Source organism: Notamacropus eugenii, chromosome 1 (assembly GCF_028372415.1).
Source record: "Notamacropus eugenii isolate mMacEug1 chromosome 1, mMacEug1.pri_v2, whole genome shotgun sequence".
In the NCBI taxonomy this organism is placed as follows: Eukaryota; Metazoa; Chordata; class Mammalia; order Diprotodontia; family Macropodidae; genus Notamacropus; species Notamacropus eugenii.
This window is the reverse complement of record NC_092872.1, coordinates 292636901-292652597: the sequence shown is the minus strand read 5'-3', so window position 1 is coordinate 292652597 and position 15697 is coordinate 292636901. Positions and strand designations below refer to the sequence as shown.

Here is a 15697-nt window from a genome sequence, read left to right as displayed (position 1 = left end):
GGGCAGATGAGAACAATGTGTTCCAACAGCCATGAAGGTGGCTGAACCAGGCACTGTGAGCACTTAAGAGTTTGGTCAAGTATAGAAGGTACCAAGATCATCCACTGCATCCCTGGCCATCACCAGTTATCCCGACGTGTATCTTGCCACTGGACTTCAATCCCCATCTTCTCTCTTTCTTTAGGGCAAGATATATTTCTATACCCCATTACCTGTATTTCTTATTTCCCAGTTGTATGCAAAAACATTTCTCAATATTCATTTCTAATACTTTAAACTTCAACTTTTCTCCCTTCCTCCCTCCCCACTCATCCCCACTGAGAAGGCAACCAGTTTAATATAGACTATATATGTGTAGTTTTGCAAAAGATTTCCATAATACTCATGTTGTGTAAGACTAACTATATTTCCCTCCATCCTATCCTGCCCCCCATTTATTCTATTCTCTCTTTTGACCTTGTCCCTCCCCATAAGTGTTTACTAATAATTACTCCCTTCTCCCATGTGCCCTCCCTCCTATCATCCCCCCCACACCTCACTTCTCCCCTTCTCCCCTACTTTCCTGTAGTGTAAGACAGATTTTCATACCAAATTGAGTAAGCATGTTATTCCCTCCTTAAGCCAAATGTGAAGAGAGTAAGCTTCACTTTTTCCTTCACCTCCTCCCTTTTCTCCTTCATTGGAGAAGCTTTTTCTTGCCTCTTTTATGAGAGATAATTTGCCCACTTCATTTCTCTCTTTTTCCTCCCAATATATTCCCCTCCTTAATCAAGTCACTCTGTGCTGTCTATGTGTGTATGTGTGTGTGTGTGTGTGTGTGTGTGTGTGTGTGTAATCCCTCCAACTACCCAAATACTGAGAAAAGTCTCAAGAGTTACAAATACTATCTTTCCATGTAGAAATGTAAACAGCTCAACTTTAGAAAGTCCTTGATGATTTCTCTTTCCTGTTTACCTTTTCATGCTTCTCTTGATTCTTGTGTTTGAAAGTCAAGTTTTCTTTTCAGCTCTGGTCTTTTCATCAAGAATGCTTGAAAGTCCTCTATTTCATTGAATGACCATTTTTTCCCCTGAAATATTATACTCAGTTTTGCTATGTAGTTGATTCTTGATTTTAATCCTAGTTCATTTGACTTCTGGAATATCATATTCCAAGCCCTGTGATCCCTTAATGTAGAAGCTGTCAGATCCTGTGTTATCCTGATTGTATTTCCACAATACTGAAATTGTTTCTTTCTAGCTGCTTGCAATATTTTCTCCTTGACCCGGGAACTCTGGAATTTGGCTACAATATTCCTAGGAGTTTCTCTTTTTGGATATCTTTCGGGAGGTGATGGGTGGATTCTTTCAATATTTATTTTACCCTCTAGTTCTAGAACAATAGGGCAGTTTTCCTTGATAATTTCATGAAAGATGATGTCTAGGCTCTTTTTTTGATCATGGCTTTCAGGTAGTCCCATAATTTTTAAATTGTCTCTCCTGTATCTATTTTCCAGGTCAGTTGTTTTTCCAATGAGATATTTCACATTATCTTCTATTTTTCCATTCTTTTGGTTTTGTTTTGTGATTTCTTGGTTTCTCATAAAGTCATTAGCCTCCATCTGTTCCATTCTAATTTTGAAAGACCTATTTTCTTCAGTGAGCTTTTGAACCTCCTTTTCCATTTGGCTAATTCTGCTCTTTAAAGCATTCTTCTCCTCATTGGCTTTTTGGGTCTCTTTTGCCATTTGAGTGAGTCTATTTTCTAAGGTGTTAACTTCTTCAGCATTTTTTGGGTCTCCTTCAGCAAGCTGTTGACTTGCTTTCCATGGTTTTCTTGCATCACTCTCATTTCTCTTTCCAATTTTTCCTCCTTCTCTCTTACTTGATTTTCAAAATCCTTTTTGAGCTCTTCCATGGCCTAAGACCATTGCATATTTATTTTGGAGGTTTTGCATGCAGAAGCCTTGACTTTTAGTTCTTCCTCTGAAGACCTAAATTGTTCCTTCTTATCCAAAAGGATGAAAGAAAATACCTGCTCACCAAGGAAGTAACCTTCTATTGTCTTATTGTTTTTCCCATTTTTGGTCATTTTCCCAGCCAGTTACTTGACTTTTGAGTTCTTTGTCAGGGCGGAGCTCAGGTCTGTGATTCTGATCCATGGCTCAATTCCTCCAGAGGCTTTAGGCAGAGGTCTCCCAGAACTGCCACTCAGGGCTGAGATTCAGATCAGCTGCTCAATTCCCCCAGGGGCTTTAGGTGGAGGTCTCCCAGGGCTGCCACTTCAGACCTCACTCCCCTCTCCTGGGTGAAGAAGCCCTCCCACTGATCTTTGAAGCTATTGGTGGTTTGAGCAATCTGGGAACTGGTGCTTCTGGTGGCTCTGTGAAGTCTGTTCAGGGTCCTGTCCCTGCCAAGTTGAGCTGCGCTCTGCACTTCCTGGGCTGTGCTCCACACTTCCTGGGCTGTGCTGCATCTCCTGGGCAAGTCACTTAACCCTCTTTGCCTCAGTTTCCTCATTTGTAAAATAAGCTGGAGAAGGAAATGTCAAACCTATCTCTTCCAAGAAAACCCCCAATGGGTAGACAAAGAGTCAGACATGACTGAACAAGAATAAAAAATATCAATAACATTTTTTAATGTAATAAACTGAATGAATTGAATTCAGTGAAATAACAAATGAGTGAATGAATGCTGGATCAGAACTGAGCTCTCAAGTAAACAGTTTTCTAAGAATAAGTAGTTCAAATATTATTTTGTAATTGTTCATGTGAGCTTTTCATGCATGTTTATCCTGGCTACCTCATCAGAATGTAAAACTTTTAGGTCAGGCCCTCTCTGTCTTGGGTCTCTTTGACATGTTGCTGAGTACAACATTCTGAAGGTAGTGAACACTCAATAAATATTGTGAGCTCTTTAACATTGGCCAGGAATCTTGGAAATCAACAACACTAAAGTAATTAATAATACAATCAAATGCCAGTACTTTAACTCTAACAAAGCACATAACCCATGCTTTTGTGAGGAAAAGCTATAGGGTTTTAAAAATCTTTAAAGAGAAGGTGTGTCAAACTTTATGTTAACCAGATATACGAAAATCAGTATTTACAAAAAAGACAAAAATCGTATTTGATGTCTTATTCTCATCAGTTATAATTAAGGCAGCATGAAAGGAGAAATGACACTGGACTGGGATACAGTAAGCTCTCAGTGAATTTAAGATGGATTCTGAGTTACAAAAATTCAGTTTACACACAACTTTTCAGGCAGAATTCACTATGTTAACTCAAGATCTGTTTATGTGTATGCCCAGGAATAGTTTGCAATCAAAAAGGAATCTAGCTTGCAAGAGAAGGCTGTAATTGACAACATTTGTGCCAGGTGGTGGCCACTGAATTCCTGGGGGCAAATCTGATGGTAGGGTTTACCTTGGAGAGGATCTTCTCAAATCTGACCTGATGCTTTTTATTTTCAAAGGTACAGTAATTATATAGTGAAATCAGGCTTCTGGCTCAGGGTGGGGACTGGGGGTTGAGAAGGGGAAGGGCAGAAGAATTTGTCTTTTCTTACTCTATCCCCCTTTGCTTGACACATGGCATAACTGATGTTTGCTGACATTTTCTCCACCATTATCCTCAGACTTTTATTGAGGGGAGGGAGAGAATAAGCACCTATATTATAGCCTATTATGTATCAGACATCCTGCTAAGAGCTTTTTATAAATATCATCTCATTTGACCCTCACAACAAAACTTCGAGGTAGGTGCTATTATTATCTTTATTTTATAAATGAGGAACCTGAAACTGACAGAGGCTGAGTGATTTGCCAAGGATCACACAACTTCTAAGTGTTTGAGGCCAGAATTAAACCTGGGTCTCCTAACTCCAGGCCCAGAACACTACCCTTTGCATCACCAGGTGCCTCTATGAGAAAACAGAGCATTTTACAAAAATTTTACTAAGCATTATACATTCACTCTCTCATCTGAATCTCACTATAGTCCAGTGAGGTAGGTACTGCAAGGGTAGGGTGTTCCAAAAATATAGTCATCTGTAAATTTTATAAGCATGTCATCTATGTTTTAGTCCAAGTTATTAATAAAAATCTGTTTTCTTATCTATGAAAGGAAAGAATTGGACAAGATGACCTCAGAGATTCCTTCTAGGCCTAGCTTGTATTCTATGTTCTGTACTATAGTCCCCAAAAGATGAAGTTTTAAGCTATTAAAGCTTAATAGCTTATTACCCCTACCTTACAAATGAGGAAACTGAGGCTCAAAGGGAGATTAAAAATTAACATTAAATTTTTTTAAATTTTAAATTAAAAAAATAAAAATAAAGTTAAAAGAAAAACAAAAACAAAGGGAGATTCAGTGACTTGTCCTAGGCCAAATAACTACTAAATATCCTATGAGAATTCAAACCCAGGTAAGAAAAACGCTGGGTTTAGCACTCTATTTGCTATGCCAAGCTGATGCAAAAGTAATCAAAAAGGTCCCTCTTTTTGAGAAAGTTTATAGTTTACTTGAGGAGAGAGAAGATATGTGAAAAGGTAACAAATGGTTAGCTAAGACAGTACATGATAAATACTACTTGAGAAATAAAAAACAATAAATGACCTGGGTTCTAGTTCTAACTCTAGCCTAGGTGAAGTCACAATTCCTTTGAACCTCAGTTTCTGTACTTGTGAGATGGGTATATGAATACTTGTGGTACCTCCCACATAAGGCTGTAGAGTTCAAATGAGATAATCTGTGTGAAGTGATCTGCAAATTGTGGCTCCGTATTACAGAATTGCAGAGTTTCAGGGAAGCTTAGCAGCTGCATAGACTAGCCCATGCCCGCAATAACACTTTTGCTTGAAGACCTCCAGTGAGAGGGAAACCTTTACCTCTGCAACAGCCTATTCTACAGTTCTACATCTGGACAGCTCTAATTGTTAAGAAATGTCTTCCTGATAGCAACCCTAGATTTGCATCTTTGCAACTTCTATCCCTCATCATTCTTGAGTCTGTCCTCTGGGACCAAACCAAACCAATCCAATCCCTTCTTCATACGACAACCTTTCAAATACTTGAACGTAGGTGGCGCAGTGGATAGAACAAGGCCCTAGAGTCAGGAGGACCTAAGTTCAAATATGGTCTCAGACACTTATCAGCTATGTGACTTGGGCAAGTCACTTAACCCTAACTACCCCATCCCCAAATATTTGGACATAGCTATAATATTCTCCCCAAGTCTTCTCATTTCCTGTACCTTGAACCTACCTTCATATAAAATGAATTCAAGGCACTTCACCATCCCGACTACCCTCTCCTACACACCCACACACTCGCCAGGACACTAAGTGTCCTTCTTAAATTACTGTGCCCAGTATAATACTCTAGATTTGGTCAAATGAGAAACTTTATTTCCGGAAACAATGTCTTTCAATGCAACTCAAGATCATATTAGCTTTTGGATTTTTTGGGTTTGTTTTCCAACTATACATTCATATTGAGTTTGTAATCCACCCAAAGACCCAGCTCTTTTTCAGACAAAATACTGTCTAACCATAGCTCCCCTACTTTGTGAAGCTGATTTTTTAAGCCAAGTACAGTTTTCCCTCCCACATCTCAACTTTACCCCTCACAGATTCAATATATTTTGTATCAGCATAAGAAATTAAATGGGGGGAGTTTTGCAGAAACCACAGACAACACTTGAACGCCAGCAAATAACACAGAGCCTATGACCAAAAACTGAGCCCAAATTTTACAATATGGTACAGCAAACACCCCATAAAAGAAAAAGAAAAAATTCAGACTTCTTCTCTAGTATAAAGGGAGGGCCAAAAAATTTTATGTGAATTTTCCAGATTGTGGGGGTAACATGCCCCTAACCTAACTACCCCTGCCCAATGTGGAAGGGATAACTACATAAGACTTTATATTTATCCCTACTAAAATGAACCTTATTTAATTCAGATCAGTGCTCTTTCTTATCAAGATCTTTTTGGATTCTATGTCTTCCAGGGTATTAGCTACTCCTCCTGGTTTACAGGCATCTATAAATTTTATAAGCATGTCATCTATGTTTTTGTCCAAATTATTAATAAAATTCTCCTTGCTCATCTGTAAAAGGGAGGAATTGGAATAGATGACCTCAAAGATTCCTTCTGGGTCTAGCATTCGGTTCTGTCCTACAGGCAGGGGTGTGCTGGGGTCAGCTCTTATGGCTCCTAATACCCATTTGTTATATTTTGAATGTAAGCATTTACATTTCAGAAATCTGCAAATGCCACAAAACAGGGCTTGATTTATTGTTTTGCTGTTTGTCTAGACATAATAAAGTGATGAAAAAAATTTTAAAAATGCAGATTAAACTTAAAAGTACATTGCGTGCATATCTCCCCCACCCCCAGACCCAGCTGTTAAACTTTTACCAGCACACCCCTGGCTACTGGAGTTCAGGGGGGTAGGTTCCATGGCTTAGGCCAGTAATTGGGGAAAACTTCATGGAAGAGGTTTGAGCCACAGCTTGAAGAACTAGTAAACTGTATCAGCAAGGACCCCAGCATACCCAGGAGGGCCTGCTGTACAGGTTCTTAGATCTGCTTTTCTAAAAGGAAAGCAACTTTTGAGGGGTCAACAATCTACTTTAATCAAGCACAAATATCATTCGCTTAGTTCAGGGGAAAAAGTCAGCACCCTGAACTTCAGAGAAAATACAGACAGAAATTACAAACAGAAAAACCAACAGACAGGGCTTTCAACTCTTTGACCATAAACAATACATACATCACAGATCAACAGACAGATCCAACTGTCCGACCATTACATACATAGATAGTTACCAGAGAGAGAAGTATCAACATCTGGGTTTTCAAGGTGGGGGGAACGACGGACTCCTTAGTGACTACCCAGAGTCTCATCTGGCCAAACAAACACTTCCAATGAGTAAGCCCCAAAGTAAAATCTCACCTCAGAGTATTTATATACTTTCAAGAGCCGACCCTCTGATCCAGTGCCTCAACAGAAATTAACAAAAGGTACTGAAGCCTATTAATGGGTGGGGAGGATCTTAACATTATATAAACAAGTTGGGGAAGAAATCCAAGCAAGGGGAAGCCTGTCAGCGTACAGCAGTGAAGTAGACAGGAAGAACGTGCATGACCTTTTAGCAGAACAATGGGGAAATATTTTGACTGCAACACAAAGTCCCATCCAATGGCAGAGGAATAGTGGGAGATGCAGACGGAAAGGTAAATAGGAGTCATTTTGTGGAAAGTCTTAGATTCAATTTCTCCAATATCTTAATAGCCTGCAGGGTTTTTTAAGAAGATAAAAAGGTAACAAATAGTTGCCTGAGGCAGCACCAACAGAGAAAGAACAACAAATGACCTAGGAGCTCACAGCAGAGCAGTAAAGACAATGAACACACTCTGGATTATGATATTTTCAGCAATGGGTAGCCACTGAATGTTTTTTTTTTTAACTGGGAAACTGTCAGTTAAATATAGTATATAGTATTTGAATACAGAGTATTCTTCTAATCAAATCACTCCTATCTAATCAGATCAATCTTTTATTTTTGGAGGGGAAGGCAAGGCAATTGAGGTGAAGTGACTTGTCCAAGATCACACAACTAGTGAATGTAAAGTGTCTGAGGCTGGATTTGAACTCAGGTCCTCCTGACTCCAGAGTCGATGCTCTGCTCCTATTCACTGAGCTCTCCGCCTCTTTTTGGAGGCAGGAAGGCAAGACAATTAGGGTTAAGCAGTATATAGTATAGTATGTAGTATCTGAAGAATACACAGTATTCCTCTAATCAAATCACTACTATCTAATCAGATCCATCCTATAATCCCTTACCCTTAAACGGCTGTGACTTCCATGAGCCACTTTGGGAAAATAGCAAATTGGAGAGTATTTTCCTTGTGTTCCTTTGGCTATAAAGGCTTAAGCTTGATCAAGTTGGCCAAGTCTCATGGATTCTGCCTCCATAACACTTTTTGGAATTAGCCCCCTTCTCTCCATTCACACAGTCATCAGCCTAGTTAAAGCCCCTTCTCCTTTTACCTCTTAGACCCAAGACTATGGCAATAATATCACAATATCATCCTCTTCCATTTACCCTCAACACAGTCGCCAAAGGGATATTCCTAAAATATGGGGCTAACCAAGGTGAAATAAAATCAAGTTGCTCCCTGTTGCCTTGAGGATCAAATACAGACTCAATCTGCCTTTCCAAATTTGTTATACACTACTCTCCTGAAATTCTATGGTCCAGTCAAACTGACTTGGTTGTTGCTCCTGTCACATGATCCAGTGCATAGAGCTGGGATCCAGAGTCAGGAAGACTTAAATTCATATCACTAACTCTGGACATGTCACTTAGTCTGCCTCAGTTTCTCCATCAGAAATGATGGAGAAACACCTATCTCTCAGGGTTCTTGTGAGAATTAAAATGAGATAATATTTGTAAAGTGATTTGCAAACCTTAAACAGCTACATAAATTCTAGCTATTATTCTTCCATCTTTCATTTTCACATCTTTGCACAGGCCAGCCTTTGAGGCTAGAATTCACTCTCTTCAGATCAAGACCTACTTCCTAGATGAGGTGTTTCCTATTCCCCTCAAGCTACTAGTGCTTCCCCTCCCCACAAAAGTTGCCTTACATTTATTTTGCATATACAGTTATCCCTTCCATATCATGGTTTTCCCCATCACATTTCACTATAATATGGGTCAGCACACAAAATTAAATGGGGATTGTTTTGGAGTTTTGCAGAAGCCACAGACTATATTCAAAGACAACGCAGAAAACATCTAGAAACTCAGAAATGCATAAAATATATGTATGCTTTTGTATAATATCAACATATTTTGTCTTTTAATACCATAATAATTCAGACTTCTTCTCTGGTATGCAGGGAGGGCCAAAAAGTTTTACAAGGATTTTCCAGATCTCAGGGGTGCCCCATCATTAACCCCTGAGATGTGGAAGGGATAACTACAGTACATATATAATTAGATGCATACACAAAGCCTCCCTGAGACAAAGTAAGCAGCAAGAGATCAGGCGCTGTTCAAATTTTGTCTTTGTATTCTCATCACTTACCGTACAACTCGGCATAGAGATGCTGAATAAATGCTTATTGATGGATTTGAACATTCCTACTGACCATGTCAATGATTCTGCCACTTTCCTGATCAAGAGCTTTCTATGAATCCCTATTGTCTCCAGGATAAAATACACACTCCTTAGCCTGCCACTGGAATACTCTCCACAATCTGGCTCTACTTTACCTTTCTAGCTTGACTTCACATTGTGGTTCAGTCATATCTAACTCTTCATGATCCCTGTGCCAGTGCTGTCCATGGGGTTTTCTTAGCAAACGATACTGAAGTAGTTTGACATTTCTATCTCCAGCTCATTTTACAAATGAGGGAACTGAGGCAAACAGGTTAAGTGACTTGCTCAGGGTCACACAGCTAGCAAATGACTGAGACCTCACCTGACTCCAGACCCATGGCTTTATCAATTGAGTCATCTAGCTGCCCCTTATTTCACATTAACACTGTCATTCAAATAGAGCTAAAAGCTGTTCCATATGCTTCTCATCCTTCATTCATTCCTGCACACCATCTTCCATTCCTGAAATACTCTACCTCCTTATGTCTACTTGTTGAACTCCTAATGTCATTATAGTACAGTAGAAAGTATACTGGAAATGGAGTCAGAGAATCCGTTCTAATCTTGATGCTGTCACCTAGTAACAATTGGGCCCTTTGGCAAACCAATTAAGCCCTTTGGGCCTCAATTTCCTCATCTATGAAAGAAGGGAGTTGGATCAGACTGCTCCCAGGATGCCTGTAAAGTTCTAAGTTGTGATTCTATATTTTTTTTCAGGACTCAGTCTCAGATGCTGCCCCAGGAGTGCCCAATCCCTATGTCATCCACAGCTGAAAGCAAACACTGATTTAAATTTTCTTGGAATACATAGTCTGGACCTCTCCTTTGCCCTCATCAGTATCACACTCTACCTTGTATAATCTTTGTGTCATTGTGGTGTCTTCCTTATGAGATTGTGACTTTTCTTTTGAGTAGGAGCTATATCATTTCTTATTTGTACACTCCCCAATGCATGGACCTGTGCATCTGTTAGTTTTTTAATCTTGATCTGTGATTTCAATGGTGTAGGAAGCCCTAGCAAGGAAACTATCTCCACCCTGTGCAGAAAGGCAGCTAGTGTTATAAATTATAGTTATAGTTGCCTAGAGGCGTTGAAAAGTTAAGTGACTTGCCCAGGGTCGCACAGCCAGTAAGTATCAGGCAAAACTTGAACCCAGGTTTTTCTGCCTCCAAGATTTCCTCTCAAGGCTTGTACATACAAAGCATTTTATTTATCTTTTATCTGTTTATTTATTTATCTGTTTTTCTTGTTAATTGCCTTCACTAAAAGCTTTTTCAGTGAGAAACAGAAATGAAATGGGGGAAGGGTTCTTTTCAAGAAGGAAGTGAGGTTGATGGCCCTAGCATCAGTACACACAGTATCAGGAAATTTGCAAAGGTTTGTTATATGGAGGAATTCAGGATCAGTGTGGGGTGTTTCTGCCTCTCTTTCAGGAAGCTAACAGTGATGTCAAAACAGAGGATTATGGTTTCAGGAGTGAGTTTGTCAGGAGGCCACCAGATGAATGGAAATGCAGATGTGGGGCAGACAGAGCATAATGGAGCTTCCTCATTACACCCTGGTAGGGGGGAAGGGGCGGGAGGGCTGCTCCATCTGGCTCAGAGGGCAGCATTTTAGAGTACTCTCTAAGCATTATTAAACTCCATGATCAACCTCCAGGAACTCCTATGTGTGGCATGTTCCCACATCCCACAGTACAGGTAAGTGCTGTTTTGTTTTTAAATCTATATTCAATTTATATTCACAGCTTTTACAGGCTCCCAATAGGCAAATGCTATAAAGTAGCTCTAGGTCCCATGAACTCAGCAGTAAGCCTGGCTAATAAATCAGCATTTTATGTAAGGTGGGAGAGGAAGTAAGGATTAAGTTTCCGGTCTTAAGGAACTACTGTGCAGATTCTAGTATAATGGAGAAGCAGAAAGGGGAGGGGGGCAGGAAGCAAAGTGGAGGGCATGAATTATGAAGAACTACCAAGCAGAGTTAGGCTCTCCTGCAACCATTTCAGTTAGCTCACCAGCTGCTGGGTGGCTCTCAATTAGACCTACCAACTGCTCCTCTCTCTCTCCAGCCCTCAGCAATCAGCACCACCCTTTCCCTGTCGTTCCTGGCCCCAAACTCCAGGATGGTTATGTGGGCAGTTAGCTTCTCCTGCAAGCTCCCCTAAGATGCAAAGTAATACAAACTTCTTCTAACCATCTCCAAAAAAGGCAGTAACCGCCTACGCCAGTGGCTAGTAAATCATTACAACCAGCTTTATGGGGCAAAATGTGTTTATGTATTCCATAGGTGGTAAGCATCAGGAGCAGGTGATGTAGCCAGATCCTCTGCTTCCACTTTCTACTATATCGGGGGTTAATCAAATCCCAGTTAGAGGTAAAAAAAAAAATCTGGTCCACTTAGGTCAGACTCTTAAAATGTGCAAAACATGACCTCCAGGGCCAGCATGGTATTTCACACCCACTATTAAGCACAATGCCCAGGCATGGTAAATGTAGTGCTTTTCTACTGAACCAAATACCTTATAACTTAGGCAAGATATAGAGGAGTAGGTTGATTTTGGAGGGGGAAGAACATTCCAGAAAAGGCCATCCTGTGGGCAAAGGCAAGAATTATGATCTAGGTTGTTCCTGATAACAAAAATAACAGCTGTCATTTACACGAGACTTGAAGATATTTGATTCTCAACAATTCCAGGAGGCAAGTGCCAAGGGTATTAATTATTCTCATTTTAGAAATAAAGACACAGGCTGAGAGGTTTAAGTCATTTGTCCATGGTCACACAACTAGTAAGGATCAAAGACAGATTTTGAACCCATCTTCCTGACTCCAGATTCAGTTTCCCTTTTCCACTATAAATGGCTTCTGAGGTTTTACACTAAGTACTGATTCTTCTTGCAATCACTGGAGATAAGAGTATTCATGGTCATAAAGGGGTTTTTCTCTGTCCAAAGCTATCTGCAACTTATGTGGAAATGTAGCCTGGTTTTCAAGGACCTCCCAGGTGTGACCAGAAGAATGCCCAGCATGATCACCACTTAGGAAGCTCATTCAAGGCAGTTAACAGCTGTTACTCACCTCCAGAAGCCTGAACTGCTTGCCAGAGGTGGGTGGGGAGGATTCCAGACAGAAAGAAGTCACAGTCCTCACAACTGAGGGATGCAGGCTTAAGAACACTTGTAAAGCAACATGCAAAGGAGTGTCAATTAACATACACCTCCCAGGGACCAGAGCTTCAGCTTTACAATCACACAAGAATGATGTCCCTGCCTTCTATGCCTCTCCATCTCACTTTTTTTCTTTAAAATATTTGACTGTAGTTATACTGTATATCTGTAATATGCATGTATACATAGAGGAATACATATTTACGTATGTATACACACACATACGCTGCTTATACTATAGTATAAGATTTAATTGAGGAAAACTTCCAGCTATGGAGCTCTCATTTCCTATCTGGTGGGAATCTCAAATTTATCAAAAAAAATGAGCCAGGTCAAGGTCCAAGTCCTTTCCTGGCATAGGAGTAGCTTATGACACTCTGAGAGGGCCTCTGGGTAAAAGGTGCTGTGTTTCATGACACATCCCTCCTCTTCCTCCTTCTCTGTATATATACACACAGTGTCTTGAGTTTGTTTTTTTCTCTTTTACCCAGAACACTATAAAGAAATCAGGCCCCAACAAGAGTTTTTGTGGCTGGCCACGCAGGCTGGAGCCCAAAGTCTAACAGGCAGTCATTGATTTTTAACGCTGCTCTCAGAAACACAGCCACACCCGGCGTGCCCCAGTAAAGCAGTGTGCAGCCAGCCAGTCAACAAGCCTACTTACTACATGCCAAGCACTGTGCTTAAATGCAAGGGATACAAATAAAGTCTAAAAGCAAAACCGGTCCTTGCCCTCAAGAAGACGATATTCTAAGGGGAGAAACAACAACAAAGTAACTATATAATAATAATATAACGATAAGAAATAGGAAATAACTAGATACATAGAAACAGGCGGAAACTAATGGGGGGGGGGGGACAGAGAAAGACCTCCTACTGAAGGTGGGCCTGGCCCGAGCTTCGGATCCCGTTTGGACCTTCTCTCTTCATGAGTTTTTCAAAGGGAACTTATAAGGGCATATTTCGCTGAACTTTTTTTCTTGACAAGCATCCCAGTCCTAAACTGGTAGGCAAGGCAGTAGGGCGCTTCCATCTTTCTTCCTGCTTTCCCTTCTCAGGTATTTGGCACATAGTCTAGGAAGAGGGAAGTTTGGGGCCAGAGACGAGTAAAGAAATCACCTGCTGGAAGTTAAGGGGCAAAATGGAACTTGGCAACACCACCGAGGCTGAATTCTTTCTTGCATTTGCATTGCAAATCTGCGTTTTGTCTCCAGCGCCCCCCACCCACCCACCGGCCAAAGCCTTGCTCCTGCGTATCAACCTCTATTCCAACAAAGCCGGAGCCTGCGATCCCACAGTAATTACACGCCGCCATCATGAAACTGCTGCAACATTTCGCCCTTGAGACAACTGATCCCCACATCTCTGCCTTTAGTGACCTCCCTTCTAGAAGGGACGCGTTCGTGTACGCCCCCAACCTCCCAGTCCCCGGCTGCCTCTACGTGCAAGAGAACCTCTGCACCGCTGGGCAGAGTTGGACTCCACTCGGGTTGCTTTGCTGGGGTCAGAAATCTCTCAGCTGTTATTTTTAAAAGGATACTTTACAAGGCTTACTCCCCCCCTCCCCCCCAAAAAAATCCCCCAGCGCACTTCTACGGCCCCAGGATCTTCATTAAAACGATGATATGCCAGAATCCATCAGAAGGAAGAAATTGTGAGTTTTATATATAAAACACTCCCATATGTATGTGGGCGTGCTGGCAGTTTTATGGATAAACTGCAAAAGCAATAGTCCTTAGCAATTAAGTCGGCTAAAGAACTGTACGGATGGGGCGGCGGGGGAGTTGGGGGTGGGGGTGGGGTGGGAGTCGTGGAGAAGTGATAATGAATTTATTCAAACATTTTCAGGTTTTGCAGTGAAAGGAGTTTTTTTGGAGGCCAGATTGTGTGTGTTTATTTAAACTGAAGTTTGATGGATCTTAGTAGTTTAAGAGCCATGGAAATTAAAGAGGGTGGGGGGATGAAAAAGAGTTCCTTTTAACTTTCTTCCTAAAACTACAGAAGAAACGAAGAGGAGGGTGTCCTGGCAAGAAAAATAAGGGAGTGGGGGTGGGGAGAGTATGCGGAGTTAAGAGGTAAAGAAAAGTCTAGTTCTCTGGAAAACACCGAACTTTTCTTTCCCTCTCTCTTTAGAGAACCTAGGAAAAATGGACTGCGGAACTGGCTGTTCCCCCCACAAAGTGATCGCCCAGGGCGCAGACGCTTTGCCGAGTAGCTGTTTTTGGAGGGCTTCCGAGCCCAGCGGGTGGAGGAAGAGAGCGAGCCGGGGCCGGGGCCGGGAGGACGGGGGACTGGCTAGTCACTTCCAAGGCTGGGGCCCGAGCCCGCCGGGCCGGGAGCCCTGGGCTAAGGCAGTCAGCTGTGCCTGTCACTTGGTGCGCTGTGGCTGCAGGCGGCAGCAGCAGAGGCTGGGGGAAGGGGCACCCGGGCCGAACGCTCCTCCGAGCTACAGCGAGAACCCCGCAAAAGTGCAGCCGCCAATTGTTTTCCTTCCTCTTCCCTAACACCCGGCCACAATAACTCTAGTCCGGCCACCAAACGCACCAAACCGCCCTAAAACGCACTCCCCTTCCGTGCTCAGCTGGGAAACCGAATGCATGAATCCTTTAAAAAAAAAAAAAAAAGGAGCCAAAAATACCCTTTCCTTTGAGGGTGGGGAGGCCGGGGCGGGGGAAAGAAGCCCAGTGAGGCTTGAGTGGGGTGGGGGGACCCTTCCCTGTCTGGGCTACTCACCTTGGTGGGTGAAAATCTCGGTCGCAGACACTCCAAAGGGTGTGAGAGAGCGGAGGCAAGGGAAACAATTCACAAACAAACTTTGTTTCTTTTCTCTGGGACTCGGGCGAATTCGTCACTTCCTAGTGGTGCCTGGGGAGACTCTCAGTCTGGATCCCTTTAACCCAACAACTCCTGCAGCTCCTCGTCCTGCCGCCGCCCCCTGCAGCTGCTGCTGCTGCCCCAGCTCCTGTTCCATGCGAAACTGCAGATGTGAGTGAGCAGCTCGTCTCCCTCGCCCGCGCCCCTGCAGCTGCAGGATCAGGGACACCCGGACAGCTGCAGATTTATATTTTCTCTCCCCAGCCTTACGGTTGTCCCTTTGTCCCAAATAGCATCTCTCCGGACCTTACGTGCCCAGTGCTGTTCTGCGGGTAAAAGAAGGAAGTGAAAGCCGCCTTGGTACAGCTTTGCCACGCCACGGCCTCCCTGGGAAAGGCTTGTTCCGGGGCTGTTTTCATGCCTTTTAAGTGTGGCTACAGTTTCCATGCTGGTGCAGCTCCATTCTCCGTTGCTTTGCCGTTTGGAGCTGGCTTCTTAGTTTGGGAAAGTGCTTTGGATTTATTGTGGAGCTCGATATGACCTAGAAGAAATGAAGCCCCTG

The 15697-nt window shown here is 42.3% G+C and overlaps 1 protein-coding gene across 1 annotated transcript in view; it reads right to left on the bottom strand.

Annotated features, from left to right (window-relative positions):
* Positions 1 to 15435, bottom strand: part of MIDEAS (mitotic deacetylase associated SANT domain protein) — a 124717-nt gene extending 109282 nt beyond the window's left edge. Inside the window, exon 1 of the mRNA XM_072629169.1 lies at positions 15055 to 15435. The gene's annotated coding sequence lies outside the window, so the exon portion shown is untranslated. The remainder of the gene's footprint in view (positions 1 to 15054) is intronic.
* Between the last annotated feature and the right edge of the window lie 262 nt (positions 15436 to 15697).